The sequence below is a fragment of the Pelobates fuscus genome, chromosome 13 (genome assembly GCF_036172605.1).
Source record: "Pelobates fuscus isolate aPelFus1 chromosome 13, aPelFus1.pri, whole genome shotgun sequence".
In the NCBI taxonomy this organism is placed as follows: domain Eukaryota; kingdom Metazoa; phylum Chordata; class Amphibia; order Anura; family Pelobatidae; genus Pelobates; species Pelobates fuscus.
Window position 1 is genome coordinate 57633166 of NC_086329.1, and position 15678 is coordinate 57648843.

General features: G+C 40.0%; 1 protein-coding gene across 2 annotated transcripts in view; it reads left to right on the forward strand.

Moving 5' to 3' along the window:
* MDGA2 (MAM domain containing glycosylphosphatidylinositol anchor 2) overlaps positions 1–15678 on the forward strand; it is a 793609-nt gene that overhangs the window by 581043 nt on the left and 196888 nt on the right. The gene's annotated exons all lie outside the window — the stretch shown is intronic.

Below are 15678 nucleotides of genomic sequence, written 5' to 3' on the forward strand. Positions count from 1 at the left end.
GAGATGGAAATAAATAAATGAACATAAAATTCTAGTTGAGCAGTGTCATAGTTCCATTTGGTCTTGTCTTTTTTTTTTTTTTTTGAGGATTGCAGCTATCTACTCATAGTCACCTTTCTTTGTTGCACTATAGACAGTGTGTCTGAGCAAAAGGAGTCCTTTCTCAAAATGGAAAAAAAAACAACTTGTAACCATGGCTGGACTGTCCATGACATTTTCTGTCTCTAAACTGGGACCAGTTGGTTGTCTGACAGATTTTTTTAGAACATATTGCCCTCCGCCAGCCTGGAAGAGCGAACATGCCTGGTAAAATTCTAGTAGCTGCCGGACTACATCATTATGTCCTATCCTAACAGCTGACCTGGACATTCTGGGTTAAAAAATAAATGAGAGGACAAACATCATTAGATGTGTGCCGGCACAGTGAGGCATCCAGGCAGATTCTGTTAAAGGACAAATCAAATAATCATGTAGTATGTTCGTGTGTGTGTGTGTGTTAGTGAGTATATGTGTGTATCAGTATAGAATGCATGTTTGTATCACTGTGTGTGTGTCAGTGTGTTTGCATGTGATACTGTGTGTCAGTGAATGTGTAGAAGTCATTGTCGGTGTGTGGGACAGTGTGTATGGATCACTGTGTGTTAGTAGGTTTATTAGAGTTAAATTGGTTCTTCAGGTCTAGGACATATGTCGCAGTTACAAAAATGATCCAGACACTCCAATGCTCTAAAGGCACTTTTATTGGAACAAAGTCAAGCTTGACAAAGACCCCTGTGTGGTTCGAAATGTTGCGGCCTCCACTTTGTCCCAAAAAAGTGCCTGGATCATTTTTTCAGCTGGTATTTAACATGCTTGGCTAGTGATGGCCCTGGGTGTGGTAAAGCACCCAGTCTAGCTCATGTGATTTGACTGCAGTTCCTTTTTTGTTTTGCGATAGGACATATTTCTCATCACAGTGCACCAATATCTTTCCTTTAACTGCTCCATGTACCACTGTTCAGCACAAGCCACTTTTTATACATAAACTCTATATATTTGAACATGTAACCCCTTGTACAATACAGAGAATGAACAATGTAGGTGAATAATACTTACACATATGCACCAACTTAACCAGCTCAAAGAAAGAAAGTCTCTTAAAAAGTAAAGTGCCAGTTTCATCAAATTAACCATGACTGATTTAGTATTTCTCAAAATAACTCCTCACAGTGCCCCAGGAATGTCAGATATTTATATAGAATTCTAACACATTTACTCAGTGGTTGACTATTTCTTTATTATTTTATTTACTTGAGAAATTGTATTCAATCTTCTGATATTGACCTCTAAAAAGGTACACACGTGAGGAAATTGAATAGCCTACTTGGTTACAAGAAAAATACCAATGACCTAAAATGAAATCACGAACAATGAAAAATTACTGATATGTTTACTATGTCAGAAGCCAAAGTACAAACCAGTAGAACAGTAACTAGACTCGTTTGTGTTATAATCAAAGCTATTATACCTCCATATATGGGTGAGATATTTGTCTCTGTTTTTAATCAATGTATGTTCTGTTTATTGACCCAAACATATTTCCACAAGATGTTTAAAACCTTATTTTCTTTATGACCTTTCCCATGTAGATACCAGGAATAGCACAGCTCACTAAGCTGTAATGTGTATTCCTATGTTAAGTGATATTTTGATTTATTTTGACTGGCGTCTGGGCAAGTCAGGAAAACTATACTTGCAGTATAATAGTTATTTTAAAGAACAGAGCATGTTTTCATATTCCACACCACTCAATTTCTGACTTTGTGGTTTATTGGCAATTTAGAGTTAAGCATAAAATATGTATGTGACTGCATCAGAGCAATCACCCAAGATATGCTAGGCTAATTCTGAATAGGTCATAGGTGCAAGAAATTTAGAGAGTGTCAGTAGTGCATGCTCTGCATGACATTTAGGAATTGTAGTGGATACATCCCCACCAAATTTTGATTGTATGTGACAATTTTCTTGGAAAATGTATGTATTCAGTTGGGATGTTCTGCCACTTTTTATTACTACTGATTAAATGATAGTGTGTATACGAACGATAGATAGGTACATACATACATATTAAGATAGACACAAAAATACATAATAAAACCGTTGAATAAAAATGAGTAATTGCAATTTTCCTCTGTCAATTTTCACAGCAGGATTTAAAATTATTATACAATAGATACAAGAGCAATATAAATTAAATATGCAAAGTACCTATTTTAATTTGTGTATATTCTCTCATGTGTATAATGGTACCCTGCTAAAAACAAAACAGTCTAGTTGACCTTCAGTTTATTATAGCTATTTTGAGATAGACATTTAGCAAGGAGCGATTAAACTAAATACATTTTTCATACAAAGAGCATGTGAAAACATTAAAATAAGTATACTTTCAAAATTCAACCATGCATACAAAAGGAATCAACACAACCCTAATGAACTGAAAAATATAAAAACTATTATAATTAAACATATATTGTATTGCAGAATTGTTGGCCTAAAAAACAACATCCTCTAAAGTGGAACAGGCTATTACAGGGTCATTTTTGAACAAAGGTGATACATCAATTTCCATCATGTTACCCATGAGTTAGGCAATCGTTTTAGTTAGGTAAAGCTCTTTCTTCTTTGAGCTGCCAGGAGCACACAACATTGGCATACTTTTACGCATGAACAGAAGATCATGTAAATGTTTTCTATGGCATCAAGTAGGAAGATGTCTTTTCCCATCAGCAGACAAGATTAAGAAGTGGAAGCTGCTTGAAGTTATGCCCATCACACATTTTACCATAAACATAATTATGATAAAGTAATCTCTAGTTTGCCTCATGTACATGATTGTATTCCAAGTTTAATAAAATTTCAACTCATTCTTTACATTATTTTTAATCTTTAGGAAAAACTCAAGTGACAGTATTTCTCGAATAGAAAAATAGGAAGATATAATGTTGAGAGTTACATAATTACATAGCTGAAAAGAGACGTGTCCATCAAGTTCAGCCTTCCTCACATTTGTTTTTTGCTGTTGATCCAAAAGAAGAAAAAAAACAAAAAACAAAAAAAACAGTTTGATGCACTTCCAATTTTGCAACAAGCTAGGAAAAGAAATTCCTTCTTGACCCCAGAATGGCAGTCAGATTTATCCTTGGATTAATTACCCTACATTGAAACATTATATCCTTGAATATTCTGGTTTTGCAAGTATGCATCTAGTAGCTGTTTGAACATATGTATGGACTCTGATAAAACCACTTCTTCAGGCAGAGAATTCCACATCCTTATTGTTCTTACAGTAAAAAAACCTTTCCTTTGACTTAGATTAAATCTTCTTTCTTCCAGTTTAAACGCATGACCTTGTGTCCTATGTAAAGTCTGGTTTGTGACTAGATTTCCACACAATGGTTTGTATTGGCCCTGAATATATTTGTATAATGTTAACATATATCCCCTCTCAGGCGACGTTTTTCTAAACTAAATAGGTTTAAATGTGTTAACCTTTCTTCATATCTGATCTGTTCCATTCCTTTTATTAATTTTGTAGCCCGCCTCTGCACTTTTTCTAGTGCCATAATATCCTTCTTTAGAGCAGGTGCCCAAAATTGCACAGCATATTCAATATGTGGTCTTACCAGTGATTTATCAAGATGCACAATTATATTCTCGTCTCGAGAATGAATGCCCTTTTTCATGCATGACAATACCTTACTGGCCCTTGGCTACTGCTGATTGACATTGCACATTGTTGCATAGTTTGCTGTCAATAACAAGTCCTTTTCGTGTGTTATCCCTAATTCGCTTCCATTAGGGTATATGTTGCTTGTGTATTCTTTACGCCGAAGTGCATAACTTTGCATTTTTCAACATTAAATTTCATCTGCCATTTAAGTGCCTAGTCCATCTAAATCCCTCTGCATCAATGTACTATCTTGCTCACATTGTATTATTTTACAGAGGTTTGTGTTATCTGCAAACACAGAAACATGACTTTCAATGCTTTCTTCAAGATCATTTATAAACATGTTAAATAGAAGGGGTCCCAGAACAGACCCCTGAGGGACACCACTTGCCACCTCTGTCCAGCTTGAAAATTTACCATTAACGACAACTCTTTGTATTCTATTTTTAAGCCAATGTTCTACCCAAGAACAAGCATTTTCATCTAGACCGATTTCCTTGAGTTTGAACACTAATCTTCTGTGTGGAACTGTATCAAATGCCTTGGCAAAATCCAAATAGATCACATCCACTGCAACACCCTGATCTATACTTCTACTTACTTCTCCGTAGAACGCAATCAAGTTAGTTTGACATGGCCTGTGCTTCATAAAACCATGCTGATTTTTGCTGATAACCATGTTCTTCTCAAGGAATTCTTGACTATTATCCCTTAATAACCTTTCAAATATTTTCCCAGCCACAGAAGTTAAACTCACAGGTCTGTAATTCCAGGCAAGGATTTTGAACCCTTTTTGAATATAGGAACCACATCTGCCTTCCTCCAATCCTCCGGAACACTTCCTGAAAGAAAAGAATCTTGAAAGATTAAAAACAGAGGTTCACTTATTTCTACACTTAGTTCCTTATGTACTTGTGGATGGATACTGTCAGGCCCTGGAGCTTTGTTTATATTAACTTTCTTTAGTTGCTGCAGCACCTTGTCTTGAGTTAACCAATTACAATTATTCTGCAAGTTTTTAGTAGCAATAATTTGCACATCTATTGCCATGGGTTCTTCCTTAATATATACGGGAGGAGAAATAGTTATTTAAAATTCCTGCCTTTTCCTGGTCTTCATTAATTAACACCCCCGTTTCAGTTTTTAGTGTACCTACACTTTCGTTTTTTTTTTGTTTTTTTATAATTTATGTACTTAAAAAATGCTTTGGGGTTGGTTTTGCTCTTTGTCTATCATTTTTTCATTTTGAAGTTTAGCAAATCTAATCACCTTTTTGCTCGCATTATTGGCTTCCTTATATCTTTTATAAGATGCATCTGATTTGTCCGACTTAAATGCTTTAAATGCCCTTTTCTTATTTTTAATCTCTTGTTTTACTTCTCTACTAAGCCACATTGGTTTTAATTTGTTTATTTTATATTTATGACCCAATGGTGCATACTGAGAAATGTACCTTTCTAATATTTGTTGGAAGATGTTCCATTTATCCTCAGTGTTCTTTTCACTAAAGAGTTTATGCCAGTCAATATATTGTAAAGCTGCCCTTAATTTATAGAAATTGGCCTTTTTAAAATTATATGTTTTAGTATACCCCATGTGCTTTTGTTTTTTTGAGTTCATTTCAAAGGACACTATATTGTGATCACTATTTCCCAAGTGCTCACCTACCTGAATGTTGGTCAAAAGAATAAGAGGTAAAGGGGACAATGCAAGTAAAGATTAGCAAACTAATCTGAAACAAAGTGAAATGTGCAAAAATAAAAACCCTAATTTAGCATATTTCCAGTCTGTCAGAAAATCTGCAAAAAACACTTCAAACTAATTGAGTATTTTTCTGTGTGTAAATTCCACATTTTGAACCTTAAGAACAAATGAAAGTCTATGATATTATAACTTACATTTCTTTAATCAGACACTATTGTCACCAAAGCAACTCTAGCTCTGAAGCAATTTTTGTGTGTATAGATTATGCCTCTGAAGTTTCACTGCCATTTTGGAGTTAACTCACTTTTGTTTCTGTTTGTGCAGCCCTGTTCACAGCTCTCCTGTCTGTGACACACAGCCTACATGAAAACAAAATGATTTCATTTTCAAATCATATGTAACTTACTTTAAAAGTTTATATCTCCTGCCCTGTAAATCGAACTATCATCACACACAAGAGGCTCCTGCAGTGTCTAGCAAGCTATTGACAGAGTAGGAGATAAGTCATTCTAAATTAAACAGAATTTGCAATAAAGGGAGTGTAATAATTAGATGACTCTTTACAGGAAGTGTTTATGAAGGCTGTGTAAATCCAAGCAAGGAGGTGTGTGATTAAAGGGCCGCTGAAGTAACCAAGACTACTTCATCTCAATGGTCTGGGTGTAGTGGTTTTGTCATTTTAACACTGCAGTGTAAAACACTCCAATTTAGTAGAAACTGCAATATTTACATCACACGGCTAAATACATCGCTTTCGGACAGCCACTAAGGGTGCTTCCTCCTCTAGACCTGACTGAAACTTGTTTTTGAATAAAATACAATTGATAGCTCATACCTGATTCCAATTCACTTATTCTTGAGAAGCAATCATGGAGACCATGGAAGTTATCTACTTGAATGCTGACATTATTGAAGGAGTACCTGGTGACTATAAGTGGAGGAGACCGGATGCTGGTAAAAAGGTGATTAAAAATTATTAAACTTAAAGGGACTCTATAGGCACCTGATGACTTCAACTCAATTAAGTAATGTGAGGGCCACGCCCCTCTAGTTTTAACGATGCAATGAAAACACCACTATTCTGCAGAACGTCAATGTTTACAATGTTTGCCACAAGTGTCTAATCCCTCAATCCACCACTTATGCAGCGTCCTACGGTAAAGCATTAGATTGGCTGAGATCAATACGGAGTCAGAGCTTTTCAACAGAGACCAGGACCTCTTCCTATAAAGATAAGTAAAACTCACTCTTCAAGCCTCATGTGGCAAGTGGGACACTAACATAAGCTAGGTTAGGTTTGGTTTGTATTTATAACACTATACTGTTCCTTTAAATTTATAGCTTACAAAGCTATAAAATAAAATGCCTATACACCTGTAACAATGATTGCTATTTTTGGGACAGATGGTTCCTTTTGCAGACCTTTAAGCTGCTAACCCCTTTTGAAAGAAAGTAAACAAAGACAGTTTTAAGATTTATTTTTAACTGTCAGCGTTACACATCCTTTTGACCTTAATCAGTGTCCAATAATATTGTTGTATGCAAAATAGATATATCTGGCCTAGAGAAAAGAAATGTGAATGGAGCAGTATTTGACCAGAATAAAGATATATTTCTGACTGTGCTTGGATATTTAAATGTAATGGGTGTTTTGAACTAGTTGCTCTGAAATTGATTGCCTTCAATTGTGAGTACATTGCTATAGTGCTTTGAATTTATGCACAAATGTCATTTAGCAAATTAAATGTTTTTGTTTGTCGCGTCTTTTTTCATTTTGTTATTGTTTATGGCTTGAAATGTTCAATGAGAAATGCAATAAAATGTAGAAGCTATAATGTACTATAAGCATTCAAACCATAGTAAAAGATTTATTGTAGCGTTTTACGATTATATTTTCATGTATTTTTTCTACTTTGTTGTAGGAAGTTTTGTGTTGCACATTTTAACATGCCTTGCAAATATTTAGAATTATAGTTTGATTTGTTTAACAATTTTAGGTTGATATTGTCTGCATCATTTTTACTTTTTTTTTTTAAATCAACTTTTAATTAAAACAGCAGATGATTGACAGATTGTTTTCTTTCTTAGACTTAAGTTATAATACTTTTTACTAGGAAAAATATTGCTCTTCTATTCTCCCGAGTGCTCTTTAAGTAATAAAAGTTTGTGACCAGTACTCATGAGATCTCCAAAAATATAATTGAGGATTGGTGCTGCTTGCTGGCTCTTTCTTGACTACTGAGTTTAGCCATAAATAGCCCAATCGAGACGATTTGAAGGTTTTGTTCAGAATGGATTTATCTAGTATGGGTTTTGTTTTTGTGTTTTTTTTTAAGTTATAGTCAGGGGTCAAGTCCTGGGGAAAAAAGTGTGGGAACTCTCCCCCACCAGTATGCATATATAAACGCGTGCACACACATGCACTCAGACACTCACAGACGCACACACATACTCAGACACTCACACAGTGGTGTATTTTAATTTTGTGCTGCCCTAGGCATGACTATACCTGAGCACCCCCTAATCTAAATTTACCACCCCTTCCTGTCAAGGGCGCACCGCTTCCTGATTAAGAACCCACCCCTTCCTCTTTAGACTCCACCTTTTCCTGCTCCTTTTAAAGAAATACTATAGTGCCAGGAAAACAAAGCTGTTTTCCTGGCACTATAATTCCCTGTAGTGCCCCCCCTCCCTCATTCAACACTGATGGGGTTAAAATCCTATGGGTATTTAGCAGATGCTGGATGTCCTCATGCACAGGGGTGAGGACGTCCAGCATCAGTTAGGCGACTTTTGGTCACCTAACCACCCGAAAGTCCCTCTAGTGTCTGATAGACAGCCACTAGAGGTGGAGTTACCCCTCAAGGTAATTATTGCAGTTTCTGAGAAACCGCAATAATTACACTTGCAGGTTTAGGGGACTGGGACACTGCACCCAGACCACTTCAATGAGCTGAAATTGTCTGGGTGCCTATAGTGTCCCTCTAAGCACACTCTCTGACAGACACCCACACTGGCAGATACACACTACAGTAACACACACACTACATGACAAACACACAGACGTCACTGATTTGACACACACACACACATTCACTGACACACACTCATTCATTGACAGAGAGACACACACAAACACACACTAATAGTCACACACACACTAAATGACAAACAGACTCTCACTGATTTGACAGACACTTACAAACATACACTAACAGAAGCACATACAGGCAAACATGCGCATACACTAACAGAAGCACATACACTCATACGCACACACACATGCATACACTAACAGAAGCACATACACGCAAACATGCATATACTAACAGAAGCACATACACTCATACGCACACACACATGCATACACCAACAGAAGCACATACATGCAAACATGCATACACTAACAGAAGCACATACACTCACACACACGTACATATGATAACAGACGTAAATACACTCATACACACACACACACACTGACACAAACACACACATACACCAACAGACATACACACACACACACACACACAGACATACACACACACACACACAGACATACACACACACACACACACACTAACAGACATACACACACACACACACACACACACTAACAGACATACACACACACACACACACACACACACTAACAGACATACACACAGACATACATACACATACACTAACAGACATACACACAGACATACATACACATACACTAACAGACATACACACAGACATACATACACATACACTAACAGACATACACACAGACATACATACACATACACTAACAGACATACACACAGACATACATACACATACACTAACAGACATACACACAGACATACATACACATACACTAACAGACATACACACAGACATACATACACATACACTAACAGACATACACACAGACATACATACACATACACTAACAGACATACACACAGACATACATACACATACACTAACAGACATACACACAGACATACATACACATACACTAACAGACATACACACAGACATACATACACATACACTAACAGACATACACACAGGCATACATACACATACACTAACAGACATACACACAGGCATACATACACATACACTAACAGACATACACACAGACATACATACACATACACTAACAGACATACACACAGACATACATACACATACACTAACAGACATACACACAGACATACACTAACAGACATACACACAGACATACATACACATACACTAACAGACATACACACAGACATACATACACTAACAGACATACATATATTCAAATTATTCAAATAAACATTGCCCACCCACCCAGCCTCCCTACCTTTCAGGAAAGCTGGCATGGATGGGTCCCTGGGGTCCAGTGGGGCTGCCATGGGGGGGCCACCTGATTGCCCCCCCTCCTCCCCCCCGGCGGGCGGCTCTCTCCCTGTCACACGCGGCGAGGGAGCTGTGTCCTCTCTGCTCCCTCTCGCCGCGCGCCGTTTTCTGATGCAGGGTGCCGGAATATGACGTCATATTCCGGCTCCCGGCATCAGCAGACAACCCACGCGGCGAGAGGGAGCAGAGAGGACACAGCTCCCTCGCCGCGTGTGACAGGGAGAGAGCCGCCCGCCGGGGGGGAGGAGGGGGGGGCAATCAGGTGGCCCCCCCATGACAGGGGGAACAGAGGGCATTTGGGGGCGGCATTTTTTGCCGCCCCCTGAGTGCCTGCAGGGGGAACGGCGTTCCTGCTGTGAAAAAAGTGCAGGAACGCCGTTCCCACGCGTTCCTGCAGGACTCGAGCCCTGGTTATAGTAAGTTGTTGTGCTCTTTTGTTGTTTCTCTTGTTTTGCATATTCAGCACATTTTTTTATAGCATCCTTCTTGTGCCGATATCATCTGACTAGTATATTCTACCAATATTTAAACAAAAGTGGAACTGTATTGAATGGATAACATTACTGTGAATATATATTAAAAAAAAAAAAAAAAATTTGGTCAATTTTATGTTATTATGTAACTTAGCAAAAAACACTACAAGGATAAAAAAATATATACATTTTGATTAGAAATCAAAAAGTCAAATTTAATATACTTTGTTTGCAGTCTGAAGACTTTTATAGTCTGTGCCTGCACAAAGTAAAAGTTTACAGATGCATTTAATAAATCTTTAAAACAAAACCAATTGTTCCTTAACTGTCACAATGAATTCACAGCACATATAAATATTATACAAATTGTAAAAGCTGAATGGCAGGCACTACACCCATAGCTAGCCCTAGAGATTGTGTTACCTGAGCTCAAGGTCAAAATTATGTTTTCCCATCACATCCCATCACCTTAACATCCCTCCCCCCAGAACCTACACTTGCAAATATATACAGAATTATTCACTGACCTCGGGAAGGCTGTTTACTGAAATGGGCAAAACCACCATGTTGCAAATATGGTCATTTAGACAATTTAGCAATATCTGGATTTTGTAAACAAGGCTCCAAGTGAGTCTGAATTAGATCCATATTTCCAGCTGCATTTAACTTCATTCAGGCTCAGCCTAGTATGCAAAAACAATTACATAAATGTAAACAAGTCTTATTGACACATTTATATTTTACTTCCTAAATAAATCCTAAGTAAATTCCCAATGTGCATTAATCATTATCCATTCATCTTGTCCCCAACTAACATCCCTTGCCTTCTCAAAGTTCATAGTACACCTTTCACTAACCCATGAGTGAGTTATAACATCGTCCAGGTGTAACCAACTTTTGTCACTCCACATGTTTTGGACTGCATCTCCCATAATAATCTTACAGTCATAATGCTGGCAAAACATCACATGAGATGTAGGATAGAAGATTGTCTAACACTGAGATAGTCTCTTCCACTCCCAATACAATCCCTTACTTCACTGTTCCAATACAGTACTTTGAACTGTTGAGCAAACATTTACTTGAGTCCAAACTATACACAACAGATTGCCCCTTCAGCTATACCTTACAATTAATTTCCTAAAGCCATTAGCTTCCCCCAGCTACTAAACAGACAGCTTGAGAGGGAAAGATACAAAAGGCAGACTGCCAGAAACAGGCCGACAGACACAAAAATAGAGACACAGGCAGACAGATTAAGAGAGAATATAACATTAAATACATATTTATGATTTATTTATAAAACAATTCATATTTAGGATTGCTCCATGTTTCAATGACCATCTCCAATTCCCCCATAAACCATACAGCATCTTAACATTGGTATGAAAATGCATAACCCTAATGACAGCATCTACTAACCCTATGGTAAATACATGTTTTGGTTGGAAACTGTTGTTGGCCTTTACGTGCACTGGATTGTGTATGTGCCTGTGCCTTTGAGACACTATTGTGCAGTTAATTTGTTCCCATCTTGCTGGATAAACTTGTTGAATGTACAGGCTCTCTTATCCATTTACATCCATGATTGTCCTCTCTCCTCATAACATACAAAAAGGTCAGCAGTGTTCACTTGTATTTATCTGAGGGCAGCAATTTGTTAACCCTTTCTTTTAATGTCCTATATATATGCAAATCAAATTTCATCAAAACTTTGCTCATATTTTTTGTGACATACATTTTTTTGTCTGATTTGCATATGTCCAGGGCCCTTTGCTCTCTGTGCCTTGGGAATATCAGATACATTTCACTGATTAGTACTAATGAAGGGTAAAAGTATAATCTGGGATTGCTGCATCTCTCGTGCAGAGGGAGCCCATTGACATTTGTGATCTGAACTGCCCTTATGCAAGGCTAAGGTTCTCTCTTTAATGGTACAATTGAGTAAAAACATGTGTGAAGTCTGAGTGGGGATACATGGAAGCACAAGCTATTTGACCTCTCATTTATAGTTAATGAAGAGCATTGATAAGTGCCTTGTAAGGGTGTCTGACAGTATACACTGCGTGCAGAATTATTAGGCAAATGAGTATTTTGACCACATCATCCTCTTTATGCATGTTGTCTTACTCCAAGCTGTATAGGCTCGAAAGCCTACTACCAATTAAGCATATTAGGTGATGTGCATCTCTGTAATGAGAAGGGGTGTGGTCTAATGACATCAACACCTTATATCAGGTGTGCATAATTATTAGGCAACCTCCTTTCCTTTGGCAAAATGGGTCAAAAGAAGGACTTCACAGGCTCAGAAAAGTTAAAAATAGTGAGATATCTTGCAGAGGGATGCAGCACTCTTAAAATTGCAAAGCTTCTGAAGCGTGATCATCGAACAATCAAGCGTTTCATTCAAAATAGTCAACAGGGTCGCAAGAAGCGTGTGGAGAAACCAAGGCGCAAAATAACTGCCCATGAACTGAGAAAAGTCAAGCGTGCAGCTGCCAAGATGCCACTTGCCACCAGTATGGCCATATTTCAGAGCTGCAACATCACTAGAGTGCCCGAAAGCACAAGGTGTGCAATACTCAGAGACATGGTCAAGGTAAGAAAGGCTGAAAGATGACCACCACTGAACAAGACACACAAGCTGAAACGTCAAGACTGGGCCAAGAAATATCTCAAGACTGATTTTTCTAAGGTTTTATGGACTGATGAAATGAGAGTGAGTCTTGATGGGCCAGATGGATGGATTGGTAAAGGGCAGAGAGCTCCAGTCTGACTCAGACGCCAGCAAGGTGGAGGTGGAGTACTGGTTTGGGCTGGTATCATCAAAGATGAGCTTGTGGGGCCTTTTCGGGTTGAGGATGGAGTCAAGCTCAACTCCCAGTTTCTGGAAGACACCTTCTTCAAGCAGTGGTACAGGAAGAAGTCTGCATCCTTCAAGAAAAACATGATTTTCATGCAGGACAATGCTCCATCACACGCGTCCAAGTACTCCACAGCGTGGCTGGCAAGAAAGGGTATAAAAGAAGAAAATCTAATGACATGGCCTCCTTGTTCACCTGATCTGAACCCCATTGAGAACCTGTGGTCCATCATCAAATGTGAGATTTACAAGGAGGGAAAACAGTACACCTCTCTGAACAGTGTCTGGGAGGCTGTGGTTGCTGCTGCACGCAATGTTGATGGTGAACAGATCAAAACACTGACAGAATCCATGGATGGCAGGCTTTTGAGTGTCCTTGCAAAGAAAGGTGGCTATATTGGTCACTGATTTGTTTTTGTTATGTTTTTGAATGTCAGAAATGTATATTTGTGAATGTTGAGATGTTATATTGGTTTCACTGGTAAAAATAAATAATTGAAATGGGTATATATTTGTTTTTTGTTAAGTTGCCTAATAATTATGCACAGTAATAGTCACCTGCACACACAGATATCCCCCTAAAATAGCTATAACTAAAACCAAACTAAAAACTACTTCCAAAAATATTCAGCTTTGATATTAATGAGTTTTTTGGGTTCATTGAGAACATGGTTGTTGTTCAATAATAAAATTAATCCTCAAAAATACAACTTGCCTAATAATTCTGCACTCCCTGTATACAGAGGTCATAAAGAAGACCCTCCGTGTAGCCGAAAAGGTACATGAACTGGCACCAAATATGTCTCTAATGAAGGAAAGCAATGTATAGTAAGTGTGGCTACTTTTTCGTTTTCGTATCACTCAATGCTGGGGACAGCATCAGAAGGACAAATTGCCTCACCAAATGCAGAATTTTACTGTCTCCTCCAATTGTCACCTTGGTCCAACTGGTAACATTTGTGAAGCTGATACAGAAATTATAGCCTTCACCAGTGTACATTAGGTAGCATAGAATTTGCAGACATGTCAATAAGCCTTACTTTATACTTTAACTAATTTTTATTTTTTTTTAGGAAAATATACCCTTAGGAGAAAGGCAGTCATTAGTGATGTCGCGAACATACAATTTTCGGTTCGCGAACCGCGAACGCGAGTTTCCGCAAATGTTCGCGAACCGCGAACTTAGTTAAAGGTCCCCCCTCATTATTTTTAGGGTGAGGAGGGTAGGTAGGGGGATAATTTTTTTTGGGGGGGGGGGAGGGGGTAACTAGGGCCCCCCCATTTGTATTTAGGGCCCCCACCCGCCGCTCAGGGGTGGGGGCCAGGGGGGACAGTAGGTCCCCCCATATTGTTTTTTTTTTTTAGGGATGCTCAGGGGTGGAGGTGGGGGGGGGACAGTAGGTCCCCCACTTATTGTTTATTTTAGGGCCCCCACCCACTGCTCAGGGGTGGGGGCTATGGGGGGTCAGTAGGTCCCCCCTATTGTGATTTATGGCCCCCACCCACTGCTCAGGGGTGGGGCCGGGGGGCCCCCACCCCTGAGCAGTGGGTGGGGGCCCGGGGCCCCAAGCAGAGGCGGCAGGTCGTCTGGACCCCACATTCAGTGGGTACATACCGGGTAGCAGGGGGCCCTGCGACCCCGGTATGTACCCACTGGGCCAGCCTCTTCTCCTGGGGGACTCAGCAGCCGGTCACCTCAGGGCCCCCCAGAGGCTGGCCCTGCTGACACCCGGCGGGCGCGCGAGGGAGCACTCTCCTCTGAGTGCTTCCTCTTCAGCTCCCTCGCGCACCGTACTGATGCCGGAGCCGGAAGATGACGTCATCTTCCGGCTCCGGCATCAGTACGCTGCGCGCGAGGGAGCTGAAGAGGAAGCACTCAGCCAGGGAGAGTGCTCCCTCGCGCGCCCGCCGGGTGTCCGTGTCAGGGAGAAATTTGAGTGAGTGGGGTGGGTGGGGGGGTGAGGGAGGGAGAAATTTGAGTGAGTGGGGTGGGGGGGTGAGGGAGGGAGAAATTTGGGTGGGGGAGGGAGAAATTTGAGTGAGTGGGGTGGGTGGGGGGAGGGAGGGAGAAATTTGAGTGAGTGGGGTGGGTGGGGGGAGGGAGGGAGGGAGAAATTTGAGTGAGTGGGGTGGGTGGGGGGAGGGAGGGAGGGAGAAATTTGAGTGAGTGGGGGTGGGGGAGAGGGAGGGAGAAATTTGAGTGAGTGGGGTGGGTGGGGGGAGGGAGGGAGGGAGAAATTTGAGTGAGTGGGGGTGGGGGAGAGGGAGGGAGAAATTTGAGTGAGTGGGGTGGGGGGAGGGAGGGATAAATGTGAGTGGGGTGGGGGAGAGGGAGGGAGAAATTTGAGTGAGTGGGGTGGAGGGGAGGGAAGGAGAAATTTGAGTGAGTGGGGTGGGGGGGAGGGAGGGAGAAATTTGAGTGGGGTGGGTGGGGGGAGGGAGGGAGAAATTTGAGTGAGTGGGGTGGGTGGGGGGAGGGAGGGAGGGAGGGAGAAATTTGAGTGAGTGGGGTGGGTGGGGGGAGGGAG